The sequence below is a fragment of the Felis catus genome, chromosome F2, assembly GCF_018350175.1.
Source record: "Felis catus isolate Fca126 chromosome F2, F.catus_Fca126_mat1.0, whole genome shotgun sequence".
Classification (NCBI taxonomy): Eukaryota; Metazoa; Chordata; class Mammalia; order Carnivora; family Felidae; genus Felis; species Felis catus.
Window position 1 is genome coordinate 12,348,722 of NC_058385.1, and position 27,755 is coordinate 12,376,476.

The 27,755-nt window shown below is 47.9% G+C and overlaps 2 long non-coding RNA genes across 2 annotated transcripts; one reads left to right on the forward strand and one right to left on the reverse strand.

Annotated features, from left to right (window-relative positions):
* Positions 1–12,689: 12,689 nt before the first annotated feature.
* On the reverse strand, positions 12,690–27,529 carry LOC109496000. The gene is made up of 5 exons (XR_006592626.1): positions 26,488–27,529; positions 25,376–26,013; positions 15,735–15,833; positions 15,542–15,643; positions 12,690–13,588 (listed from the first exon to the last, which is right to left on the reverse strand). It is a non-coding gene; the product is annotated as an uncharacterized LOC109496000 (long non-coding RNA).
* LOC123383172 lies at positions 23,823–25,488 on the forward strand. Its single transcript, XR_006592627.1, has 2 exons — positions 23,823–24,106; positions 24,632–25,488. It is a non-coding gene; the product is annotated as an uncharacterized LOC123383172 (long non-coding RNA).
* Positions 27,530–27,755: the final 226 nt, after the last annotated feature.

Genomic DNA, 27,755 nt, shown 5'->3' on the forward strand with positions numbered 1-27,755 from the left:
GAGCCCTGTGTCAGGCTGTGCACTGACGACGCAGAGCCTGCTTGGGATTCTCTCTCTCCCTCTTTCTGTCCTTCCCCTGCTTGCGCAGGCACTCTTTTTCTCTCTCTCTCCACGAATAAATAATCATTAAGAAAGCCCTCCAAATGCATCTCAAAAAGGACGGAAAGGCAGCGGAGAAGTGGAGCAAAGAAACGCCTTTTGCACGGGCTTTTACTAAAGCTTAGTAGAATTTTTAAAAATCAGGTATTTTTACTAGTGTCCCTTTAAGAACCTGCGAGGTTACTAATGGATATAGGTCATGGTGACATCCTTAAATAAACCTTAAGCAATAAACGAACCATGTTGCCTTTTCATCAGATTGCCATCATCTCATGCCTGTTCCAATAGGGCAAAGAACGAATGAAGGAAATGAACATGACAGATATATATATCATACTGTCACACCCATGAGTGAGAGTAACAATATCTCAAGGAGACTCACACTGTCTTCCTGATAAAAGCCAACAAGAATACACATTAATTTGGATCCTCTACTTTACCATAAACTATTCACTACCCTGGGTTAGGTTGTGTTCTACACACATATGCAAACACACACACACACACACACACACACACACACACACACACGCACACACTGGAATAAAAAAGAATTCAGTAGATATTAGGCATTTGCTCTTGGGATTTGGGAATTAAATACAAAGAAGGCTAATCAAATGTCAAAAATTGAAGTGGTATTAATAAAATGAACAGAATGAGTTGTCTAACTCATAATTATATATGTATGTCACCTTTGCTTCGGGTCTGTATCTCAAGACCCCACATAAATTAAGTTTATAGTTTGACCTGTTTAAAAATAACTCTCTTTTGCTGTTAAGATCTTTTAAGGTCAAGTTCAAGAAGTGTCAACACTCCAGTGATTTACCAGTTTGGGTTTCGTTCCTGAATATCTTTCTCCAGCATTGGTGTGTTTCATCTTTCCCCTTTCCCAATTACACCAGAGAACTGATGGGCTACGTATATTTACAATATCCATTGCCTGGTAAGAATATGACAAATATCCGCATTGTTTTCCATTTTTCACTCATCTTCAAGATATTTGAGGTGATATACTAAATAGGCTCATACAAAGTCCTAGGACTTAAAATATCATTCTCTTCAAAGTAATCTGACTCTAACGTTCGCATTTTAAAATACGATTTTGCTTATGGGTGAATCGACCACTCGGTGATAAGGTGTGTTAAGCAATCAAGAGAGTATTTTCACGGTTTAATAGAAAAGATCCTGATGTCTTTCCTATCTGGACGGTCCTTGAGATGAATGTGGTGTAAATGAATGTTTGATACATTTCACTGCTACAGAAGCAGCTCAGAAATCTTTTCGCGTATCGATGGGCTAACAGCTGCAAACACAAGGTGACATCTTTAAAGATAAGGACACTGAGGTATTGATTAGACAAATCTATTTGGCAAGGCGGCAGTGATGTATAGATAGGGGACAGGGAGAAATCTGTGAATACATGTATGTGAAAATACCTTGCAGGGTTTGTAAATAATCATAATAAAGGCTCTGCCAGTGGCTTAAGGATCTTAAGTGATATGAATTGATTGTTAACATTTCACTTTAAAGATAGATTAATTAATTATACGAGATTAATGAAGATGAGTAATTATGATATATTAATTAATTAATTGATATGGTAATTCTTATGAAAGTACTGTATATATGACATCCAAATTCATACCAAATGAATTCACTACAAGTGGGCTAATTATAGTGAATACTTGATAAATTGATAACAACAAGACATTTAGCATTTCAGGCATTCGGGTACTGCGGGTAGCAAATCCTTGGTCACTGCTGAGGCTTCAGGTCATGTGAAGCCCGATTCTAGAAGTTCCACAGTCTTTCAGTGTGAGTTTCCCTGATGGCTGGGTTGGAGATTTCTCCACTGGTCATTTTGCCTCTGCTGGGTGGGTCATGTTGAGAGTGGTGTCCGGGTGATTGCTCACTCTTCCTTCCTTCTTTCCTTCTTTCCTTTTTTAACGTTTATTCATTTTTGAGTGACACAGAGAGAGCATGAGCAGGGGTGGGGCAGAGAGAGAGGGAGACACAGAATCTGAAGCAGGCTCCAGGCTCTGAGAGCCTGATGTGGGGCTCGAACCCACGAACCGTGAGATCATGACCCAAGCCAAAGTCAGATGCTGAACTGACTGAGCCACCCAGGTGCCCCCGGGTCATTGTTCTTCTATGGGTGCTGGCTGCTCCCTGAGTCTCCTGAGCAAACTGTTATCAGAGCAATGCTGATGAACTAGAACAAATCACCAGGTGCTGGTTAACAAAGAACTTTAGAAGATCCCCCAAAGGAGGTTCTATTCTTTGGTTAATCTTCCTGATCCTGCTTGTGGTCTAAGTGTATTGCATTCTGGAGCTTGTTCTGGCTTTCAGGGGGATCTAGTAGAATCCCTCCAGTTTTCGTGGGTCTACTCTAAGAGAGAAGGGGAGGTGTGTCCAACTGGACACACCTGTAAATCCCCAGGCCAGGATTCCTCCTTCCGGCCTCCACCAGGGCAACTTCACCAAGCAGGGAGCTGGGAGGAAAATGCAAGGGTGTTTACCATTCAGTAAGACACTGCACGGCTGGAAATACGTTATGGATGGGTTCATTTCCTGCCCTAGGAGAAGGACTCTTGCACGGAGTTCTGGGCTTTCTAGGCCCTCTTAAATAATTCAGACTCTTTCCCGCTTTGCAAAAAGCGAAGACCTGAGACCTCGGAGCTGGCTGTTTGCTCATGCATTCGATAATTCACAAACCCATGAGAACAAGAAGAAATGAAGTCGAAATATCAAATAGCTTCTCTCTTCTCCCAGTGTCTAAGCAGAACCCTTTTTGAGAAGCCAAGAGAAGTCAAATTTCTTCGTGTGACCAAAGACCAGGAGGTGGGGAGAGCGGAAGGAATTTGGAGTTGCTGCTCTGAAGAAAGAAATCCTAAGGAGGACTTTGGAAATTTTGCTGTGTGCTTTATGGTACAAGCACCCCCCCCACTCCTCCCACTTCAGGGTTCTTGCCTAAAGCTTCCATCATTTTGTTTAAGACTTTTGGAGGCAGTGTGGCTTTGAATACGACACTGCAGAGAGACTGAGCTTCATATGGTCTACCTTTAATTAAGTTTTAATATTTCAAGCACTATGCTAGGGTCTAAGGCTAAAAGGTGACTAAGACCCCATTTCTGCCCTCACGATGGAGGCAAAGGGAGAGGAGGCACCTTGGACTTTCATAATGAACTATTTGGTTAATGTCTACTTTCCCTACCAGATTATAAACTTTATGAGGGCAAGAACTCACATCTGTTAATTTCCTAATACCCGAAGGATAATAGATTCTTTTTTTATTTTTTATTTTTTGAATGTTTATTTTTGAGAGAGAGAGAGAGAGAGAGAGAGAGAGTCCAAAGCAGGCTCCAGGCTCCAAGCTGTCAGCACAGAGCCCGACGCAGGGCTCAAACCCACCAACTCTGAGATCATGACCTGAGCTGAAGTCGGCACCCAACGGACTGAGCCACCCAAGCGCCCCCGAAAGGATAATAGATTCTTAACAGTAGTTGTTAAATGTGTGACTGTTGTATCAGATTTTTAGGGCTGCTGTAACAAAATACTACAAACTGGGTGGTTCACAACAATGGAAATGCATTCTTTCACAATTCGGGAGGCTAGAAGTCCAAAGTCAAGTCATCAGTAGGGTTGGTTCCTTCTTGGGGACTCAGAGAAAGATTCTGCTCATGTCTCTACTCCTGGCTGACTTTATCTTAACCTATATCTGCAAAGACCCTATTTTTTTGTTTGTTTAAATTATAGCAAGAATTACTAACACACTCCACTCATTGGGCCAGAGACCCTTGTGGTATTAACAAAAGACTTGCACACCGCCTACACTTCTGTGGAAAGACCTTATTTTTAAATAAGATCACTTTCATGGGCACCAGGGGATAGGATATTAACATATCTTTTTTTTTTTTTTTGGTGGGGGTGGGGAGGGGGACAGAGTTCAACCTCCAACAACAAGTGGTGAATAACATGAGTGCATTTTTGAGATAAATACTTTGGTGAACCATATCCCAACCCAGTTTGGACTGGATGATCTCCAGCACCCTTATGTATATCCATTGAGAAGTGGACAGGTGCTGGACTGGGAGAGGCCTAGGGTATGCCCCATATGGCTCTTGTGTCTTCTCTTTTGATCCTGCTTCTCACTCGGACTCCTGGCCAGCCCCCACCCACTCTCTTTCCTTGCCCATCTTCTGTCTGCTTGCCTCCCTCCTCTGTTATCCCTAGGTGCTCCCCCGCCATGACCTTTCTTGTATCTGTTTCTACTTCAACTCCTCCTTTGGTAATGTCACCTCAGAGGAGGGTAAAGATTCACTCTCCTCCCCCAACTAATGGGTTCCCGTACAGATGGTTCCAGTGGCCAGAAGCAAATGCCACAGGGCCTGGGGACCTTGCTGTGGCCCATGCAGTCTGACTAGGAGACTACACTGAACATAATAGCTAATGTTTATCAAGCACGTACCGTATGCCAAATGTTGTGCTGACTGCTTTATGTGTGTCTTGATACGGCCCTTTGAGTCACAAGTCAAGTAATTTCCTCAAGGTTACCTAGCATATTAGACGTGGGTTGAGACTTTAACCCGGATTTGTTTGTCACCGACGTTTGACTGTTAACCTCAGGCTCCCAGGCAGCCCTGGGGTCCCACCTGGCCCCGGTGAGGGTGTGGCCTCCCTGGGAGTGTCTGGTTTCCTGCGAGGCCCCTGCAGCCACACAGAGAAACTGGGTCAACTGTGAAGGACAGCCAGAGGGAGGCGGGGCAGAGAGGGCGGCCACTGGGCTGCAGGTGGAAGTGAAACGTGTCACTTCTGGGCTGAGGTGAGACTCTGAGAACCAGAGATGCCTTGAGCACTCTTGCCCCCATCTGCCAGGGGAGGGAAGAACTTGGAGATGAAAGGGGTGTGGCAGGAGGGAGCTCTTGGTCTGGACAGTTATCCATCCGGGTGAGAGATAAATCTTGATGGTCTTAGGTCACGAAAATGTTGGTCCCTATTTTTTCCCTTAACTATAGGGTGCACAGATGAAGGTCAGGGGTGTGTTAGCTCATACTTTCGTCAGTGTGATTATACCATCCCCTCGGTTGGAAGGTATTTGCATCTGAAGTCATTTGCAGGAATCCCAGAAAGCACTGGAATCTTCAGTGAAGGCCCCGGCACAGCCCAGCCTCTGAATCCACTTCTGGGCTGCCCATTCGGTGGCAGACCACTGTGCACGCCCAACAAGAAAGCCCCGTGCCAACCACCGGAGATCCACACGTATGTCTCCATCCAGACCGGAGCGCTTCCTCCTAACAGGACCACGGTTTGCAAACATTTTCCTCAGAAATAATTTCAGTCTTATAGAAGAAATGTTCCTGTCCACGGAACTTAGATCACCCTTGGGGGCGAAGGAGATGAAAGGCATGGCAAGCAGTGTCTGAACTGACTGAGTGCCCAAGAGGGACTTAAAAAAATAATCCAAAATTGACTAAATTATCATGAAATTAGCAAGACAAAACTTTTCAACATCAGTGGAGCTGAGGAGCTCCAGAGAAGCTACGTTTGATAATTGAGCAATAAAGGTGACTATGTCTTTGCATGCGTAGTGTACCTAACACATTTCACGTTTCTCCCTCTACGCACGGAGTGCCGGGCACAATTCTGCTCTCCCTCTGGGGCTTTTAGGATATCTTGACAAAGCCACTTTGGGACAGGATCCCGCCCAGCAGCGGAGAAGGTGGCTGCTGACAAGGTGTCCGTTTGTTCAGCCAACAGATATATTTATTGAGCACATGCTTATGTGCCAGGCACCAGGCTTTCCGAGGTGCTGAGAAGGCCCCTCCCTAAAAAGATAGCTCCCTCCCTACCCGAAAGTCCTCATATTGCTGAGCTACACTGTCTAAATACTTTGCTGAGTTCGCCACCAGGAAGGAAGGGTGCAGAGCAAGCCAAAGGCAAAGGTTTGAGAGTCAGGCTACCTGGCCCCAAATGTCAGCTAGGTTCGTGAGTCTGGGCAAATCAGGAACTCTCAGGGCTTTCGTTTCCTAGTTTGTAAGATCAAGATGATAGGGGCGCCTGGGTGGCGCAGTCGGTTAGGCGTCCGACTTCAGCCAGGTCACGATCTCGCGGTCTGTGAGTTCGAGCCCCGCGTCAGGCTCTGGGCTGATGGCTCGGAGCCTGGAGCCTGTTTCCGATTCTGTGTCTCCCTCTCTCTCTGCCCCTCCCCCGTTCATGCTCTGTCTCTCTCTGTCCCAAAAATAAATAAACGTTGAAAAAAAAAATTAAAAAAAAAAAGATCAAGATGATAATAACCCCTATTTCGTTGCAAGGCTGCTTCAAGGATTAAATGCGATCATCTATGTAAGTTCCAGGGTATGTGAGCTCCAAGTCTATGATGTTCTGAGCGACTCAGTAAATTGTAGCTCTTGTAGCTGGTAGACATGGATGTCAACGAGATGAAGGAAGGAAAGATTCCGCAAGAACAGAATTGCATGGAGAAACCGGGCAGTGTGCTTGGGCAGCCAGCCCTCAGGCTGAAGACAAATAGCTCGGGAGGTGAGGGGTGGGAGTAGGGGCAGAAGGGTCACGGGAAGGGAGACAGATGATGCACACTGGCCTTGCCCCCCTTGACATACTGTCCTGGTGGGAAGCCTGGCCACCGGGAGCCCACACCACACTTAGTATGCATTTCCTGGGCTGTTAGCATGGACTTCTGGTACCATCTTTCCAGGGATGGACCCTTCCCCACCCAGAGGCCACCCTCCTCCTGGGTTCCCTGCCTTCCCAACCCCCAACCCCCCCCCTCCAGCTCCATCCAGCTCCACACTAGGACTCGTCCAGAGCAAAGTGCTAAAGGGGCAGCTTCTGTGGCACTTTCGAGGGTGAAAGCCACCCAAACAATCCACGATGTCCCAATTCTTCTCTGTACCGTTTAAGAAAATCACCATTTTATTCCTTGGGGTTTTACACGGTTGCGCTCTCATTATGTTCTGTTTGGAGTAGTAAATGGACATAGAACCACACAGCAGAGGAAACAAACCGAAGCGATTGCACGGTGCCTGGCCACTGAGGAACGTGAAATCTAACAGCGTGAGTGACACAAATAATCCAGTACAAAATGGGGACAAGGTGATTCGTGGCTTTTCCCGCTGAAATCCTTTGTAGAAACAGGTGGGCTTTCAGGAGGAGCGGAATGCAGGTGAAGCAAGAAAACACTCATTGGCACGTGTTCTAAACGAAGGCGGACGGTGGGGGGGAAGATGCAAAGTTAAGATTTCGTGATAGAGAAGATCGAAGGCGGAGCGTCTCCTGGGCTTGGGTGGAAGAAGCCAAGGAGACAAAATAAGATAAAATATGGAGGCAAGGAGCAGTGGGAGGTTTTGGTTTTCAGACAAAGACACCTGATCTTGACACAGGTTCAGAGATACTGTGTGTCGGGGAGAGAGCGAGGTATGAGAGCCGGTTGTGCAACTCAGCCAGAAATAGCTGGCCCAGAAAGCAGAGCCCAAGCCCAGGACGTGCGTGTGGCGTCGAGGATGACAACGCGATGATGCTATCAGGAAGACCTGCTTCCTTCCCAAGAGGACAGCTTGTACCCTGGGGGCCGGGAGGACGTCCAGGGTGGCAAAACAGGTGGGGGTGCTGAGTCCTGTGTTACAGCACTTCTGCCTCGTGGGCTTCATCATTAAGCGCCTAACGGGCGATTTTCCCAGGCGAAGGGTAAACCCGAAGAGGATGGAACCAGCGTGGTGACGGGCTGTGGCTCCTCTAGGGTCTCGAGACCTTGTCTTCCATAGCCCCTCCGTGGGGTCAGGATCTCCTTCTGAAGCGACTTCCTGTTACCCCGTGTGGGTAATTCGTGTGATGCAGTCCAGCAGTAAAATGGTGCTGGCCGAAGGGCTGATGGCTATCGACAGGAGACGTCAATCACCAATTAGGTCTTGAGGGATTGAGGGACAGATGGCAGGCCTCCCGCCTCTAAAGAAGAGCGGGACATGAGTGAAGGCAGCCAGAGGGTTGCTCCTTTTTGTGCGTAAGCCCCTCCGCCGTTTACGAGTCCGTCATGTGACATGGGAAGGCGAGGCCACAGAGGAAGGGCTGAGAATGAGTGAAAAGCTATTTATTTCTCGTTTAAATGTCTCTAAAGCCTCTTCTATTCTTTTTTTTTTAAATCTTTTTTCAACGTTTATTTATTTTTTGGGACAGAGAGAGACAGAGCATGAACGGGGGAGGGGCAGAGAGAGAGGGAGACACAGAATCCGAAACAGGCTCCAGGCTCTGAGCCATCAGCCCAGAGCCTGACGCGGGGCTCGAACTCACGGACCGTGAGATCGTGACTTGGCTGAAGCCGGACGCTTAACCGACTGCGCCACCCAGGCGCCCCAAGCCTCTTCTATTCTTAAGGAAAACTGTGGTGCAAGAAGTTTGCAGGCCCAGACGGGAAAACCCAAAAGGATGTACCCGTTAGTTATTGTCTCAAACTGCTAGCCCACAAAGTTCCCCCAAACTCAAGAACTTAAAACAACAGTCCTTTACTAGTTCTTACGAGTGTGAGGGCCTGAGCTCCCGCTGGAAATGGTTCTGGCTCTGGTGTCCTTCAGCCTCCTTCTGGGCCAGCCCTGGCTTGTCCTTCTCATGCCAATGGCGGGAGTGCAAGAGAGCAAGGCAGTCACAGAATCTTTGCTTGCTCTGTGTGGGCTAACACTCCATGGCCCAGAGCAAGTCACAGGGCCGAGCCCGGTGTGGAGAGTGGGGAAGTATCCACGCCCACAGTGGGGCGTGTATCAGAAGAATCATCCAGCACCACGCGTGGGTCGTACCGTTGCTGTGTGTCTCTGAGCAACAGAATGAGCTCCTGTCTTCTCTCCTTTATATGGGAACTTGGGTTTGACCAAGTGAGAGCTTCCTGAGGCACACTTCAGAGAGGGGAGGACGAGTGGATGGCTGGGGGAGGAGCCTGGGAGAGAACCAAGAGCAGAGAGGGCTTTCCAGAACGGGGATCCTGTCTTACAGATCTCTTTACTGGGTGAGGAGGGAAACCCGAGAGGGATTTCTTCTGGGAACCCGAGAGGGGTGAGTGTGGGTCCATCCTTCCTCACTCCCCCTGCCTCCAGGCACTTGTGGAACTCCTAGGGGAGCTGTCCTCAGTCCAGCCAACATCTGGAACATTCTAAGAGTTTCTGGTTGAAAACCTCAGGTGGGGGTGAAGATAAAAAGCGAGAGAGAGAGAGCAGCTCAGGTGAGACCACTCAGCTGTGGTGTCTCTTCTGCCTCCAGTGGGTTCTGTGGCCCTGCTTAATGCTCAAGCGAGGAGCTCCCTCAGGCTGCTGAAAGAGAGCTGTATTTTCTGCTATGCATCAGGGCTGGGCCGACCTTGACACATGAACCAGGATAATGGAACAAATGACCTGAGTTGAAGCTCAGGAGTGAACAACACCCCCCTGCAAATAATCTCTGTCTGAGAGACGTGGGGTCCCTGAGATGGAGAAGCAGTCCCTTCACTGCTCCTCGGGCTGGGTCAGCTCTGCAAGGTCTTCTCTATCATTCCCAAGTTCAAGGGGAGAGTTTGGAGCCCCGGTCCCCAGCTCCAGGCCTCAAAAACCAGCAATCCTTTACTTGGAGCCTGAGAAACCGGGGATGACCTTTCAACATTTGCGACACCAAGAATCATTGGTTAAGAAGTTTTGTCAGTTGTCGAACAGTTGCTCTCTCTTAGGACGTTTAGGGAGCTTGCACATCACGCGGCGGCCAGCGTCAGGTATAACTTTGAGTGCGACTTTATTTGCCTGGCAGTTGTTCCAGTTGTATTCCTGAGTTGGTTCCTGAGGGAAAACCCATCTGGTGGCTGGTTAAAAGAAGCAGAGGACTTGAGAAAAAAGAGAGAAAAATCCAGGAGGTCCCCAAACTCAAGATACACTGCATAAAGATATGATACATACACAACTTTCCCTGAGTTTCCAGATGTTTTGGCCGGTAGATATAGTCCACTTTTGCAGACAAATCATTGGACCCTAGTGCTTTAGGTTCAGAGATACTTCGTCGGAAAGGGAGTCTAGAAGTTGAAGGAAAGCATTGAGCATATCATTTGAACATGTATCTTAAGTTCGTTTACCGTTGTCTGACTTTGCGAATAATATCTTGACATTTGCTTATTTTGAAGGTTGAAAGGAGAGATGCAAATTGCACCCAGCAAAAATAAAGCCCCTGGACTTCTTGGTCTTCGGTGTTTTCTTTTGAAGGGAAAACTGCAGCTTTCGGTTTTCTACCTTGACCTCGATAAGATTGTGGCGTGGAGGAGGGGGAGAGTCTGAAATTCCTCTGTGGCGAAAGCTGTCCCGTTCCCTAGAGCTCAAAAGTCACAGTGCCTTCGTCATTTCCTTCTATTGTTGGCTGTTGCCAGTCTGAAGTTCTAGGTTTTTTTGTTGTACTCTTTTTAAAAGTTGTAAGAGTAATTCGAAGATACCTCCGCCTCGCAGAGAGCTTGCCCGTGCTTTGAGGCTGATCCTGAAGACAAATTGGTACAGTGGCTCCGGCCTCCTTGTGGCAGGTCCCCCGATGCCCGACCTGTCTCCCCGTCACCAAGAGCCGGTCCGTGTTGTCAGGGGACGGCCAGAGTTCAGAAAAGGGAAAAAGGAAGGTCTGGTTAGGGTACTCTATGAGCACAGGGCCACAGGTATGTGCCCGGAGTGACACGGTACCATCTCTCTTAGGCACGGGAAACCTTCCTTGGACTTGGTGGAAGCATCAAGACGAAGCAGACGCCCCAGCCATGGTGACAAATTACATCTCAAAGAGAGTAAAGTGCCCCCCTCAGATTCTTTTTTCTTCTTTTAAAATTATTGTGTTTTTAAAAAATTATTTATTTATTTATTTATTTATGTTTGAGACAGAGAGACAGAGCATGAACGGGGGAGGGGCAGAGAGAGAGGGAGACACAGAATCGGAAGCAGGCTCCAGGCTCCGAGCCATCAGCCCAGAGCCCGACGCGGGGCTCGAACTCACGGACCACGAGATGGTGACCTGAGCTGAAGTCGGACGCTTAACCGACTGAGCCACCCAGGCGCCCCTGTTTGTTTTTTGTTTTTTGTTTTTTTAAATGTTACCCTTACGTATAAACTGGTTTCACTGGATACCAATAAGGCAACTTATTTCTTGGAACAGATTTCAGTTCAATGGCACTCGCGGGTGTACCTGATGAATGGTTTTTTTTTTTTTTATGTTTATTTATGTTTGAGAGAGAGAGCACGCTCACGCGTGTGCACAAGCAGGGGAGGGGCGGAGAGAGACAGAGGGAGACAGAGGATCCCAAGCGGGCTCTGTGCTGACGGCAGAAAACCTGATGCAGGGCTCAAAGCCACAAACCGTGAGGTCATGACCTGAACTGAAGTCGGATGCTTGATTGACTGAGCTGAGCCACCCAGGCGCCCGCCCCCCCCATGAATTCTTTTAAGGGGAAGGTGACATTGTCTAGACACAGTCACCAGGGACTTTTTTTTTTGTACCGCTCCTCCCTCTCGGGACTTCCCTCCTCATGGCCACCTCCACCCCTGCCCCGTCCCGCACAGCACACAACACACCCACACGCACAGCACACAACACACCCACACGCAGCTGGCGCTCCCGTTAGTGGTAAAGCTTGTATTGAGGACATTGGTGTCTCAGGACCTTAAGTACCATTTCTAAGGCTCTTTAGGAGACGGTGAACAGAGCAGAGGAGAACGGAAGAGTTTGGTTCCCACCTACTGGGGAAGGCCAAAGAACAACCAGAGGAAATGAGGTCTCTTGGAACTCCAAAATGGGACTCGGGAACAATGCAGCCTTCTGGAAACCGTGGAGTGTTAAGGGAAGTGATCCCCTGTTACAGGAAGAGTGAGTGAGGCAGCGTGTGTCGTGGCACCTCTGGCCGGGCTCTCAGCTGCAGAGGGGCAGCGGCTCGGGAAACCAGAGGAGACTTCATTTGGCAAGACTCGGGCTTGGCCTGGAAGAAGACGCAGAAGCCTCTCTCCGAGTTGTTGTCTGTATTCAAACATGAGCATTCAAGTAGACCAAACAGTTGAATATGACTTGGCTTTTCAATTCTAGGAAGATGAATTAGAAAGTCCTTCCCTTCCCTCTCCCCTCCCCTCCCCTCCCCTGTACTTCCCTTCCCTTCCAGAGAGCTGTAGAACTCACTGGCTAACAACGTGGAATCCCACTTGTGCCCCTGCTCCCTTACTTCCTCACCACGCGCTCTTAAGCACGGAACTGGGTTCTCCCTGCCCCAGTTAGTTTTTCTGTCAAATGCGACAACGATAATCATGTGTGATTCCTCTTTCAGAAATAAATACAAGAGAAAATTCGACCTTTCTTATTTAAGATTTCCCCCAAACTTGATTATTTGAAAATAGTCGTTGTTAAATCCTCTCACTAGAAAACGGGATCGAAGCGGTTTCAGGAAATAATCCTACCAGAATCTAGGACGTGAATGTTAGCTTCCTTAGCACGCTTTCGAGCAATGTCTTTTATCACGGACTCCCTTCTCTTTACCCACCTGTCCGTACCCGTGTGCATCCTGCCGTTCCACCAGCCATCCAGTCAGCGTGTATTTCTAAATACTGCCATGTGTCGTGTGTGGTCTGTGGTCAGTATGTAGTGCGTCACACATGGGGCTCTACGGAGAGCCTCCCCGATCGGACAAGGGAAGAGAGGAAACCTCCACCCAAATCAGCCAGAATACGAAACTTTCATTCAGTGTGTGACCAACATTCTCAGTACTTACACATTAACATTTACACAGAATACACTGTTTTTCCACAATACCCAAAGCATCCACGAGTAATAAACACTTAACACTTTTTGATGTATTTTTTAATTTTAGTTTTTAAAACTATGGTAAAATACACATAACGCAAAATTTAACCATCTCAACCATTTTTAAGTGTGATGTTCAGTGGCATTAAACACATTCACGTTACGGTGCAACCATCACCATCATCCGTCTCCAGAACTTTCTCGTCTTCCCAAACTGAAACTGAAACACCGAATCCCCATTCTTCACTCCCCCTCGCTGTCTCTATAAATATAAGTGCCTCGTATCAGGTGGAATAGGACGATATTTGTCCTATTTGGCCCATCCAAATGTGCTCAAGGTTATCCAAGGACATGTCACATGGTCTTTCCCTTTCAGGTTGATGACATTCCATTGTTTGTATAACCGTAATTTTATCCATTCATCTGTCAGTGGTGTTCACTGGTGGGTCGACACTGGTGGGTCACTTCCACCTTTTGGCTATTGCAAATAATGCTGCTATAAACAGGAGTATATAGATATAGATGTAGATGTAGATATACATTTGATACTTTGGTAATAGTAATTCAAAAGCAAACCAATTGCTTAATGGCCAGTAACAGGGAACAAAATTACAATTTCATAAACGGAACTCATTGACTCCTTCAATAAAAATCCACTATCTTCTGAGTGCCAGGTGTCCAGGGTGAACCCACAGGCTGTCACAGAGTTTCCAGTCACCTGGGGAGGGAGATATTAAACAACCGAACATACCGATCAGCATATAATTATTCACTGCGATCAGTGCTGTGAAGGGGAAGAGGAGGATGCACTGAGAAAGCATCGATTGGGCGACCTGACTCAGGCAGGGTGGTCAGAGAAGGGCTTTCTGACAAGGTGACATTTCACTGAGGCCTGAGAATGAGAGGCCAGGCTGGTGTGGACTGGGGGGCGGGAAGAGAAACTTCTGGGTGAGGACACAGCACAAACAAGTTCTGGGCCAAACTCTGGAACTGTTTTTCCAACGCCCCTTCTTCAGATCGGTTCTGACCGTGTTTCTAGTTGCTCAGTGTGACCTGAGTTCCTAACATTCCAGCAGTTCAGAGTTTTAGTTTATGAGCCGAGCATAAATCCACCTGCTCTGGACATGCTTTGTGACTGGAATTGCAGCTTCTTGGGGGTGGTGAGAAGCATGAGTATCCTTCTTCTCCAGGCTGTACTTAACCCAGCCTCATCTCAGGACTTGGGGCCTTGAGGAATCCATAACAAGGATCCTTGCTGGTGCTTCCCAAACAGGAGGCAATGGTAAGTAGGGTGAGGGTCCCGGAACTGTTTGGGAAGAGGAGTGCTGTCTCAATATGAAGGACGACTCATATAGAGCACTTTCTGGATAAAAAATGCTTTGAAAGCCTGGACACTTCCTCTTTTTCATTTTATACATTTTTGACCCCTACGGGAATAATTCTCAAGCCAGGAGACTTTGCTGCAGAATGGATTGCTAAGGAAGAAGTTCTGGACTTTTGTATAGTCAATCAGAATGGTGGCCAGTGGGAATAAAAAATGGCAGTTGTAGGGGCGCTTGGGTGGCTCGGTCGATTAAGCGACTGACTTTTGATTTCAGCTCAGGTCATGACCTCACAGTTGGTGGGTTCCAGCCCCGTTATCAGGCTCTGCGCTGACAGTGTGGAGCCTGCTTGGGATTCTCTCCCTCTGCCCCTCCCCTGCTCATGCTCTGACTCTCTCTGTCTCTCAATAATAAATGTTAAAAAATATTACAAAGTAATAAAACTCCACAAAAACAATATGTATTCTTCCTTTAAGAGATGCAACCTGGTATTTTCTCCTTAATACTAATTCTCTTTAATCATGTTCTATTTAATTTTTAAAATGCCAGTCAAAACCTACTGAAGTGTTGTCATGATTCCCAACGGGGTTAAAACAGTGTGCAACAAGATGCTTGGGCCTTCTGTGGTCCATTACTTGTTCAGTATGTACAAGTTTATCTCAACAGGCTTTGAGCTCCCTCAGTACAGTATGGTGGGGGTTTTTCTTTTTTCTTTTTCTTCAGGGCTCAGTACGTGGTACGTGTTTCCCTGGGAAAAATGGTTGAATTAGGTGACACTCTCTTGAGTTTTGAACCTCTTGCCATTGCCAGGTTGGCTTGAATCATAAGAGGAAAAAAACTTGTTTGGATAGGTGAATTAAGAGTTTTGGGGCATTTGCCTTCCTCTGATCCAAATTACAACTAGCTGGAATCTCCTTTTTTGTTTTCATTTGATCATAAACAGCTTTAGGGAGACAGGTTGAGCCTTGGATACTTCTGTAAGTATCAGGTTCCCCACCCACAAAATAAGGAAATCTCTCTTATAAGATTTTGAGAATTAAGTCAAATAATATAGGGAAAGTACTTTAGTAATTACTCAATATTAACCTTTCTAACTATTGTCATTTTGACTTTCAAATATGTTAGCTGTTAAGAATCCACAACATTCTCTATCTACATATTGGGTTCTTTTAGCCTATGTGGTTAAGAGAAAGTAATCAAAAGAAGTTGGAAGGGAAAAGTTCCAGAAGGCTGTGGGCTGTATCTTTTTTACCCCTACATCTCCAACATCTAGCACCCATCATAAGTTATCCAGTAGTTGATAAATAATGACATCATAAGAGAATGAGGACGAAGAAGAGAACAGAAACCTGAGGTCCCAGTTGAAACTCATGATCAGTTGCCCAAGTTCCAAGCTGGAGCCAGTTCTGAGACGCCCAGTGATTGAAGATCAAGTCTCTTAAGAATGGATTCTGCAACACAGAGGCAAATATATAAAGTAGTGATTTCTCAGTACTTTCTTAAAGGAACCTAAAGCAATTTACTGTCAGGAATAGGTCATACCCAGCTTGATCACAGGCTGTTGGTTACAGGTCTGAGTTAGTGTTGATTCCTGCCTTTATGGGACTGATAGCTCTGGTCCATCTCATGGTGCATTCTTTTCTATAAGGAAAGAGGAAGGGTAGCAGTTAGCCTTCAAATGGGAGGGACAACAGTATACAATCATGATCTAGTCTGAAGGATATATTGATTCTCTTGCACTCTGTCATAATATAGTCTGAAAGATCCGGATCGGCTGGACATTCTGAAGAATATTGATCCACTATGACAAGTACTTTGAATACCTTGGAAAGATAAATTCTCCAGAGGGTAAGAGCTAAACCCTACAGAGATTCAGGGACCCATCGCACCCACCTATTGAAGATGGTAGGTGTCCAGTGGGTTGGGGTGTGCCAGGGTAGGCTCTCCAAAGTAAGAAACAGGTAACTTGTTCTTAATAAGGACAAAGTAAGGGAAAAGTGGGTGCCTTGAACCCACTGCTACTAAGAAAGAAGGAAGACCATTGTTAAACCTTTTTTTTTTTTAATTTTTTAAAGCTTATTTATTTACTTATTTATTTTGAGAGAGGGAGAGAGAGAGAGTGGAAGTGGAGCAGAGGGAGAGAGAGAGAGAGAGAGAGAGAGAATCCCAATCAGGCTTTGCACTGTCAGCACAGAGCCCGATGCAGGGCTTGATCCCATGAACTGTGAGAGCATGACCTGAGCTGAAACCAAGAGTCAGACACTCAACCTACTGAGCCACCCAGGCACCCCGACCATTTGGGTTTTGAGAGCAGTATATTATATACTTGAGAATATTTCTCTAACTAATTAAGTGACATGGAAGGTTGCTAGTTTTGCATTGTACCCAGAACAAGAAAAGTCCTTAGAGTAAAAGCAGTCCTGCTGTTTGGAATATATGATCCAGCAGACTTCATGGTCATACAGGTATCTGGTTAGAAAGGGCTGCTGATTGGAGGCTTTTCCAAGCCCCCAAAGGAAAATTCCAGCACAGACTTCTAGGGTTCTGGAGCAAGCCCTACTGCCTGTAGCAGAGTATCATACATCATTTGAAAAATATCTCTTGATTTGTTATTGGGTACTGGTAGAGAAAGAACATCTCAATATGGAGTAGATATCAATTGAGCACATGCCAAACTACCTAACATGACCTGGGTTCTATCAGCCCAACCAAGATATAAGGTCAAACAGGCCCAGCAGCAAACCATTAGAGAATGGAAGTGGTACATCCTGGGCTCAGCTTGAGCAGGTCATAGGACACAAATAAGTCGGTGGCCCAGATCTCCATGTATTGTACATGACCACACACCAAGACCTACTGTAGCAGAAGTGCCACACAAACAAACAAATAGGATGAGTTGGAAGTTGATGTCAGCCTCTGCCCTTGCAATGGGTTCATGAATGGAACAATTCTGAAGGCAGAGATGGAGACTATACATGAGCCCAACAGCATGGATTTGCTCTCACCGACGCGGATCTAGCTACTGCTGCTATTGAAAGTCAAATATGAGTTCCTTCAGCAGACCAGAAAGGCATTGTGGTAAGGCTATTATATAAGTCCCCTCTCATCCTAGATAAAGCAGAGATTCATGCTCACTAAGACTGACACATACTCTGGATATGTATTTGTCTTTTCTGCCCACAAGATCCTGGCCAATACACTCTGCAAGGGCTCAAGCAGAGTCTGATTCACTGACATGGGATTGTCACAGCATCTCTTTAGATCAAAGACTCACTTTATGGCAAAGGAGGTGAGGCAGGGGCACATGACCATGGGATCACTGATTCTACCCCATACCACACCATTCAGAAGTTGCCAACCTGATAGAACAGTGGAAGAGGCTTTCAATAAAGCTGCTGAGTCACCAGCTTGGAGGTGACACCCTGTGTGAGTTAAGGCACTATTTCAAGATCCAGGAGACTTTTTAGACTAATGCTATTTTACATGCTATATCCGTAAGAGGTAAAAGCATGGCACCAGGAAATAGACAGGCTTTGTTCATCATCATTTCCATCATCATCACTGACTTGATCTGAGCTAGAATCCTATCTACACAATTTTAGATACCCTGACTTTTTAGAGGTGGCTGCTAACACCAAGAAACACAGTAAGGGTCCTGGTAAAGCTATAGCTGCCTCTCTGGTCACACGGTCTCCTTATGACAATAGACAACTGGGCAAGGAAAAATGCACCACACGAGGAGGAACAACTGATTCTGACCGTCACGAGGGACTGCTGGTACATGCAGAGAAGTGGGCACCACGTGTTTGTCATTTTGATGATCCCCTTGTGGTGACTCTTGGTGCTTTCAGGCTCAGTTTAAATCGCAATTGGGCAAGTAGAGGAAACATGGCCCAATTAAGACATGTTCAGAAGAACTTAGATCCTGCATGAAAATCAGCTAGAACCACAGAAGTGCTACCCAAATGTGAGGGGAATCTACAATGGGTGCTAGAGAAGGGCAACGGTGGTGATTAAGTATGGCCCTGGGACCAGCTGCAGCCATGGGGGCTGTAACTCATTCCACTAACAATCCTCTTGTAAGTTTCCTTAGGAATTGTGACACAAATCCTGAAAATCCATGCCTGGATGGAGTGCACTGCTGTGAGAAGCAAGTGGAAGTGAATACTGAAAGGGGTGGACTGTAGTAGGTTCTGTGCTGCCATGCTCAGATCCACTGTCCTGGGCCGAATGCCCCACTGCTGTAGGTCAGTGGCTCATGGGTATCAGTTGTCTCTTTCTCTAAAACATTTCCCTCCACTGATGGGGACAGCCTTGCCAAGAAAATTTTCACTGACTCCCAGGATGGGGGAGCCCACAGGCAATGGTTAACTGAAAAAGGGGGTATGAAAGGCAAGATCTTTTGCATCATGTGGGAAGCAATAATTCTGCAGTTCTGTTTATGCTCTGGAGCTCCCTTCACCCCCTACCACAGATTAGGTCAAGGACAGACTGTCCTGAGATAACAGCCTTGCTCAACTCTACCCCAACCCCAGCCATCCTTCACCCCCTCCCTCACCAGTTTTTTCTGTAAGGCACTTCCTCAATAAATCCCAAACACCTGAAACTCTGATGAGGCTCTGATCTTCTCCCTCCATTGGCCCTTGGGCCTGGGGAGAAGACATTCTGCTCATTATCCCATCAACAAAAATAAGAATGTTGGTGGATGGAGCCACCAGAAAGCAGAATTTTTAGAAGTGAAGGGTACCATGGAGGGCAAAATTTACTCAGGATCACCTCTCATTTTTATGGTTTTTTTAATCAACGCACAATGCATGCATAGAAAAGCACTCTGAAATATACGGCTCGCTGAATTTTTACAAGAATATTGCAGAAGAGGAACAGAAAGGGTATGGGTGTCATATACTCTCCTATAACCCGGGCCCGGAAACAACCATCAATTTCTATTGTTGTTTCATGTGCTAGGGCTTATCACATCGCCCACCTACAAGAGGAAGGGAAAACTGGATGTGGGTGAGATTAGGAATTTCTATAGTAATAAACACAAATTTGGCAGTCATTTTTTTTCTCCCACTGAGCTTTCTTGTATGTGTCAATTTCTCTCCTTTCCCCAGTTTTGGTGGCCACCCCAAACCACGTCAGCCCAATATACAGAAAGGAAAGATTCTGTCTTCCGTATAAATTCTGAAGCACCTGATTGATTTGATTTGGGCTAAATACCACTAAATGATAGTAGAGTCACCTCGACTCAATTTGAGGGTCAATTTGAAACAAAATGGTAGCCAACCAACATTCAATTAGGCACGTCTTCAATTTTTAACAACTTGCAGTGAAATTTCGCATACGGATCGAGGCTACGAGGACACCTGATCACGCCAAGAGAGATGCACAATTTAGAGAACCACCGATGATACCAGGGGGAGAAAATGTAAAAAGAATCACAGATCCTTTGATATTAATGCACATTGTCATAATGACTGCCATTACTAGCTGTGGGGCCATATTCCATAATGAGCCTTTTTTGGGACTTCGCGTCGCATAGGCGTGCCAGAGATACTGTGTCTATTAATGAATGTGTATTTCTAAGCTGGAACAATGGTAAAACTGTATTATTCTGTGAACAAAATCCTGCTGAATTCACAGCCAGGTGACACTGTGTGGGCATTAATGTATATGGAACTCTCTGTTGTAATAAGACTGCTATTCTCTTTAACGCAATAATGCTGAATGTGCCCCGGACTTATCAGTAGGTGCTGCTTGCTAAGACTTAACTCCTTGTGGTCTGAGTGAAACAGCTCCTTGCAACCCTATCAGTGGTTTCCGACATCAGAAAGTTACATTCTTGTTTTTATTTTATTTTTTTCTGCTTCCACCCGCCCTTTCTTTCTTTCCTTGTGTGTTTTCCTAACGACCCTCTTTGCAGCCAAATTCTTCTTTATGTGGAAACGTGATTTTGCCCGTTTGTCTGAGGACACAGCTGACTGACGTCTTTATTCAAGGAGTCTCGGGGAGATGCACCCTTGAACTTTGCCTGCGTCCCCCACCTACAAGAGCTCCATACGGCAGGATCATTTCTCCCCAGGGAACACATTCTCTCAGCAGTGGTGAGTGCTCCGTGCTGTAAAGGGACATTGAACGTCACCGAATAGACTTGGACACAGTATGCTGGTCCAACAGAGGGCCATGGGAGGCCAGAGAGAACCCTGCTTCTTGTTGGCCTGATCACACATGGCACCCCAGGTCACATGTGCACAGGAATCGGAGGCTTTCCCTGCACGAGGGGAGAAGGCCGACCTGGGCCTATTTTACTCTTCTCCATTATCCGCCTGCAGACGATCCACTTTAGCGATTACGTGGGGGAAGCAGCGGCCTTGGGCCGTCTGGCCTTTGCACTGTCCTTGGTTCCCTCCCTGGCCCTGGGTGCCTGTGCTCGGCCTGCCGCCCGCCAGTTGCAGGGAGAGAATCGGGAAGGAGCGTCCGCCGCATCCCTGGGCAGCTATTTCTGTCAACTGAAAAGGCCATTTAAGCAAAACACTTAATTACCTTTCCTCCTCCTTGCAACCCCTGGGAAAGTATGAGCCAGTCAGATAATGAGCTCAGAGAGCACGGCAGCTTGGCGAGGGCCGAGATTTTCATCAGGCAGAGGAGTGACCTCACCCGATCCCATCACGCAATGGGGAAGGGAGGGAAGAGCACGAGGGTGGTATAAACACCCTCCTCTGCGGTCAGCCGCACTCCTGCACTCACCACGCGGCAAATTCCTGGAGCATTAGCGAGCTTCTAGTTCCCAGGTAAAGCAACCAGGCCTGGCCTGGGCTCAGCCCATCCTCGGGGATGGAGACTGCTGGCAAGGGAGCCCTCGGCCGGCCATCCTCCCTGGGCGCTGCCCTTGCCAGCTGACTCGATCCCCCTGGGCCTCCTGGGCCTCAGGTTTCCCACTGATAAAATGAGGATACTGGACTTGGAAGGTCTCTAAGGTGCCTTTAAATTCCATCATGCTAAAAAAAAAAAATTGCTTTGGGTGCTGGGGAGTCGGGAAGCTGGTGGCCTGCCTACAGCTGGGGGAGGGAGCGTGGTGCATTGTCGCCGGTGTGGGCCAGGCCGGTGGAGGCGACCCTTATGGGGTCTCCAGACCGGGGCTTCTGCCTGAAGAGGTGCAGCCTGTCACAGGAGAGAAATGAGGAGCTAAGCCTTTAAGGTGAGAGAAGGCGCGGCCCTGCAGGGAGAGCCTGGCATCTTCCAAGAGCTCCCATCAGCCCTGACTGGAAAGGATGACAGATCGCCTGCCCCCATGGCCGGGTTTGCTGGACACGGTGTTCTGGCTCTTATCCACTTTGACCTCAGTGCGTCTCATGGTTTCTCCCCCCTCGTCTGCCCTGCCCGGACCTGGCATCGTCCGTGTACCGGCCGAACAAAGGACTGAGGCCTCGCAGCTTCCCACCGGCTACCGCAGCCTCCGCCGCCCGGCCCTGTCTAGCCGTCCACTGGGCCCCGTCCCACGAGTGGAACGTCACAGCCCACCCACATCTTCCCTGCTCTCCAACCCTCCCACCTGCCCCCTGGGCTCTGGCCTCACCCTTCTTGGCCGCATGCTGGCATCTTGCCTCCCCCCGGGCAGTGAGTCTGTGCTGCCTCCTGGTCTCCACGTACAGACTGTTGGCAAAGGAGACCCAGAGGGTGAGACCAGAGGGTGGCCCCGGTGGGGGCCAGACTGAAGGACTGAGAAAGTCACTCTGTTTCACTCACTCATCAAACTGTTGACGGCTTATCATACCAGCACTAGGTGGTGGGGACATAGCCCCGGGCACACAGACAAAATCACCTCCCCCAGCAGAGTCTAGTGCTGGGGAGACAGACAAGGACTAAAATAAATAAGCGAAAAAATGGAACCAACTAAATAAGTTAAAATATATTAAAAAAAAATAAGTGTGTTAGAATATAATCACTACAACGGAGACAAAACAAGGCAGTGAGGAAAGACAAGGAGTGCCAGTCAGGAAGGGGTTTGCGGTGCTAGATCGGGGTGGTCAGTGAAGGGTTCATGGAGAAGAGATATTTAATTAAAAATCTGATGGACATGAAGAAGGGAGCCGTAGAGGCATATGGGGAAAGAGGACTCCAGATAGAGGGAACGATAAGTGCAAAGGCCCTGAGGTGTAATTGTGTTTGGTGAATGAGAAGAATGGCAAGGAAGTTGATGAGGCTGGAACCGATGAAGTGGGGGGAAGGTCGTCAACTGTCAGGAAGGCAACGGGGAGGGGTATGTGGGGAGGTAGGGCTTTGCAGGCTACTCTTAAGAGTTTTACTTTGGGTGAGCTGAGAGTCACTTCAGGGTCTTACCTGGAGGAAGTCATTGGTTACGTTCACAGGCTTGCTCTGACCGCTGAGCTGCGTGAACACTGCAGGAGCCACGAGGCAAGGACAGGCACCCATCCGGGGGCAACTGTGATCATGTACGAATGGAGCGATTCATCGTTAAGGGCAAGGACAAGGGGTCACAGAGCAGTTTGGGGGTGTCGACCAAGAGCTCAGTGCTGGAAGTGTTTCTTGGAGATGCGTGTTGGTCACCCTCGTGGGGGAGGACTCCAAACGGAGTCTGGGGCTCGGGAGAGGACAGCAGTCGGATACAAATCTGGTGCCCACGGTGAATAGACGCCATATAAGGCCGCAGGCTTGAATGAGGTCACCACTGGAGTGCACACGGAAGGCAGCAGAGGCAAAGAGATCAGTCCTGAGTTTCAGGGCTGCAGCACGAGGAGACCGGGGAGATGAGGAAAGCCAGGAAAAGGCTGCGGAGAAAAGGCCCAGTGAAAGGGAAAACAAGGAGCTTGGGGTGTGCTGGACATCAGACACAGCGTGTCAAGGGGGAAGGAGCGGTTATCCATGGCAACCAAGGCAAGGTGTGAAAATGACTAGTCGTGGCAGAGTGGAGGCTAGTGTTGAGCCCCGTTTTCTGCAGAGAAAACCCTTCAGTGTGCTTTGATGGCAGCCCCTGGCCCCTACCTTAGCCGCAGGGGTGGGCTTGTGGGCCCGGGCCTGGCTAATCACAGTGATTGGTTCAGAGATGAGCACGTGACCTGGAGGGGGCCAGTGGGGCTTCTTTGCAGACATTTTCTCCCCGAGCTGTCAGGATACGTTGGCCCCCTCCCCTGTGTTGCTAAGTGTCGACCGCTCACAGACATCCTGCTTGTGGAGTGGATTCACTCTTTGTTTTTATTTTTTATTTAAAAAACTATTTTTTAATGTTTACTTATTATTTTGAGAGAGAGAGAGAGAGGGAGGGGCAGAGAGAGAGGGAGACACAGAATCCGAAGCCGGCTCCAGGCTCGGAGCCGTCAGCACAGAACCCCACGCAGGGCTCGAACTCACAGACCTGGAGCTCATGACCTGAGCCGAAGTCGGACACTTACCCGACTGAGCCACCCAGGCGCCCCGGTGGATTCACTCTTTGTAAGGTGGAGAGAGAGAGAGGTCCCCAACAATAGCGTTTGAACCACTTCTGGACGTAGCTCTGCCCAAGTCCGGCTACTCCTTTGGATTCCATTTCACTTCTTAGCCAATAAACTATTTTAAGCTGGTTTGAACCCGCCCTCTGTCTCTTGCCTCCAAAAGTGCTCTAACTAACCCGGGAAGACGTCCCCGAAGTGCGCTACTCACTGGTGGGGGAGAGTGCGAAGAGGGACACGTTGCTGACTCATCCGTCCAGCAAAGACTGACGAGACAGGGCTCGGAGCCACTGCTCGGAGACCCTGGCAGTCCTTGCTGGACAGTCCTCTAAATGCAACCTTACTAAGCAACACCTGGACAGCTGTCTGAAATCGCCGGGAGGAGTTCAGCCTGGGCAGGACCAAACAGGGTCACCTCCCTACCTCCTCCGGTAGCAGCCTCTGACGCAGGCCTGAAATCTGGGGCAGGTAGGGTTGCAGCGAGAGAAGCTGGGGAAGGGCGTCAGGTTCCACCCGTGACCTGAGAGGTGGCATCCTGTGGGGCTGCCAGGGCTCCGTACTGGGAGTGTCCCCTAGGAGATTATGAAAGCCTCCGCGGGGCGGGGGTGGGGGGAATGCTGTGGGCTTAGAGGGGACAGGGTCAGCATCTGGGGAATGCAGATGAAGTAATGGGAGACGGGGCTCGGGAAGCAGTTGCTAAAACAAACTGAATAATTCTGCTGGATGAGGTTTCTCTGGCCTCGAGCTCTTTTTAAAGGGCCAGCTGCACACAAATGGCAGCGTCTTAAAGACACCTGGAGCAGAGGTCCTCTTATGTGCTCTTAAAGAGCACAGGTCCTCTTATGCTGGCTTTTGGCTCTGAAGGTCCAGTGTGCCACCTTCGGGTGTCTTCCCAGCGTACTGAGAGGGAAGCTATTTGTTTTCACACGTCTTCTGGGTCTGTCTGCAGGCAGGGTACTCAGATCGTCTCATTGCTTTCCTGTCCTTCGGCAGGTGCATGAGTCTACCTGGGGAGAGCCCTGATCTGCACTTTCTGCATCCTGACAAAGAGAAATTATGCTTCAGTGACAATCCCCGGTTGCCTACGCGATGCAAACCGGTCAAGCGTTGAGAGCCCTGCAGTGGCTCTGCACCGAAGGGTATAAATCCTTTCGTCCCGAGTTGGCACCTCATCGCTTGCTTCTCTTTCAGGGATTTCCTCCATTCTTGGAGAAGACATACCTTTCACACCAACCCTGTCATCACCTAACTATGGTTGAGACCTCCTTCCAATCACATACCTCACCCCCGTCATGGATTACGAAGGATACCAATTCATAAACCTCCTAAGTGTAATGCCACACGTTGGAAATGTGTAGTATTTGACAGGAGCCGAAATGAAACCGACTTGTTGCTCAGATAATTACAGGTAGTGTTTACCGGACTAAACCCATTTGAGGGAAGGGTGAATTTAAATGTGTTCAAAGCAAAAAGTGTTTTAAACACTGTCAAGCACTTTAAACCGTCACATTGTTGGGGCGCCTGGATGGCTCAGTCGTGGAGCATCTGAGTCTTGACTTGGGCTCAGGTCATGATCCCAGGGTCGTGGTGTGGGATTGGCCCTGTGCTGGGCTCCAACCTGAGCATGGGGCCTGCTTGAGATTCTCTCTCTCCCTCTCTGCTCGCCCTCCTCCCCTCCCACCTCAAAAAAAAAAAAAGTCATATTGCACCCAAACAATTGATTCCGGGCACACATACCTCTTCTGTATTCACAAAATCAAGCTTTTGAGGATTTCTGGCAGGCAATGGTTGTTTTGCCTTCTTCTTATTTACAGCAACAAAACTACATAAAAATCCTATAGTTCACTCTTTTTGGCTAATTACTTTGGTCTCTTCCCACAATCAGTCTCAAAACAAATGTTTCACTTTATGAGTTTACCCTTCAGTGAGGGATGTTCTTGGTGCCACAACTGAATTCTGCTCTCTAAGTCATATAAAGAAAATGGTTTCCAAGGTCCCTCCACACTTCCTGGAGGTGGAACACAAATTGCAGGAAAGAAAAGTCCTGAAGGCTCAGAAGTAGGTAGGCCTGCCTCTCTGGAAGCCTCCTTTTCATTCTCCTGGGTCTGGTGCTTTGGGGTTCACATCACGCTCTCTGGGAAGGTGAGCAGAACCAAGGCTCTGGAAAATTGGCTAAGAGAGTGCTGGCTGCTCTCACAGGAAGATCCCCACATCATAGCAGCTTTACATACTCAAAGGTTCTATCTTGATCTGTAACGGTCCAAGGCTGATACTTCTGGCTGGACAGCTCTCCTCCTCGGTGTGATTCAAGTGCCTGGGCTCCTATCATCTTGTGGCTCCCAAGGTGGTCCCCAGAGTTGACACATGCCAGCCAGCTGGGAAGAGAAAAGCACATGGAAAATTGCACATGGTTTTATGACGTGGGGTTGGTGCATATCAATTCTGCTCATTTTCCACTGACCAGAGCAGGACTGATGCTGGACCTCCTTGCAAGGGAGGCTGGGAAGTGTAGTTTAGCTGTGTGCCAGTGCTGCGTATACATATAATAGTTTCTGCCTGCTGCAGCCGTAATCGAGAGGCTTTTTACTCTGCCAGTGGCCATGCACTCACTCCAAAAGTATTTGGGAATACCCGTCGGGGCAGGCCCCAAGAGACCGAACAAAATCTGTTATTAAATTAATTTCCTTTATTTGCCAGTCAGTTTTGCTTTGCTATTTTTATTTCATTGGCTTCTAGGCTGGAATTAAACATGTTAAACTCTCGGTCTACAAGAACATCTCAAAAAACTACAAAAAGAAAAGAGTCTATAGCAAAAGAAGTAGACTTGACCTTGTTTTCTTGTGAATCACCTGAAAATGGAAGGCTCCACACCAGAATGTGCTAGTGAGCTGAGGCAGACAGAATCAAGGTCTCTCCTTCCCTCTCCTTCGTCCTGCGAGACCTGGATGTCGTTTATCACCGAGTACCTGACTGTCATAATTCAGGACATTGGACCTTGTGCAATAGGGTTCAAAACCACTGAGGAGTCAGCTCCCACAGTGGGGCCGATGTGGAAACAAATCTCCAGTGCACCGCAGAGTAGCTATGAAGTTACTGCAACGTCCTCAACCTTCCTGAGGCTTAATATCGTGTAGATTATTCTCCTCGGCTCCTTATTCTGTGAAAGTGGGGTTGATAATTCCCATCTCATGGGGGCATTTTAAGAGTTAAGTTAGCTGTTGAAGGAGAAATCACCTAGCACAGTGCCTGGCATCAATCACTCCCCGCTCCCTTCCTGCCTCCTTCCATGCAGGGAAAGGTAAGACACCAGGGCCTTTGTCAGAACAGAGGAGCCACTACGAGTGAGGCTCCCTCTCCCCGACCCCACTGACTTCACCGAGCTCTCCGTTCAGGCAGAAGTCAGAGGGGCTGAACGCGAGGAGGGAGTGGGAGCAGACAAGGGAGGCATTACCCCCACATGACTGCCTACTAAGAATTCTGGCCAAAGAAAAGGCTTTTCTGCAGTTTGTTTTTGCAAATCCTGCTCCAATGAACCCAGGAGGTAAGGCTTTCGGTCAACAGGAGAGCCCTGATCTCATTGTCCCCAAATTCAATTTAGCTAACCTCTGGCGTTTTCTATGCTTTGTCTTTTCTCTCACACATTTCCTTGATTCATCAGTATCTACTCTAGTTGGCCCTGTTTCCACTGATCAACTCAACTAACCCTCCCTGTCTCTCTCTCTCTCTCTCTCTCTCTCTCTCTCTCTCTCTCTCTCTCAGGCTGTGCCTTAGTACATGTTGGAAGATGAAGATCACTTCCCCCAGGTCTCCTGAATTGAGCTTATGAGAACCAATTATAACCCTTAAATCTGCTCATTCTTATACAGGCTTATTTCTTTTTTTTTTAAATTTTTTTTTTTCAACGTTTATTTATTTTTGGGACAGAGAGAGACAGAGCATGAACGGGGGAGGGGCAGAGAGAGAGGGAGACACAGAATCGGAAGCAGGCTCCAGGCTCTGAGCTGTCAGCCCAGAGCCCGACGCGGGGCTCGAACTCACGGACCGCGAGATCGTGACCTGGCTGAAGTCGGACGCTTAACCGACTGCGCCACCCAGGCGCCCCTATACAGGCTTATTT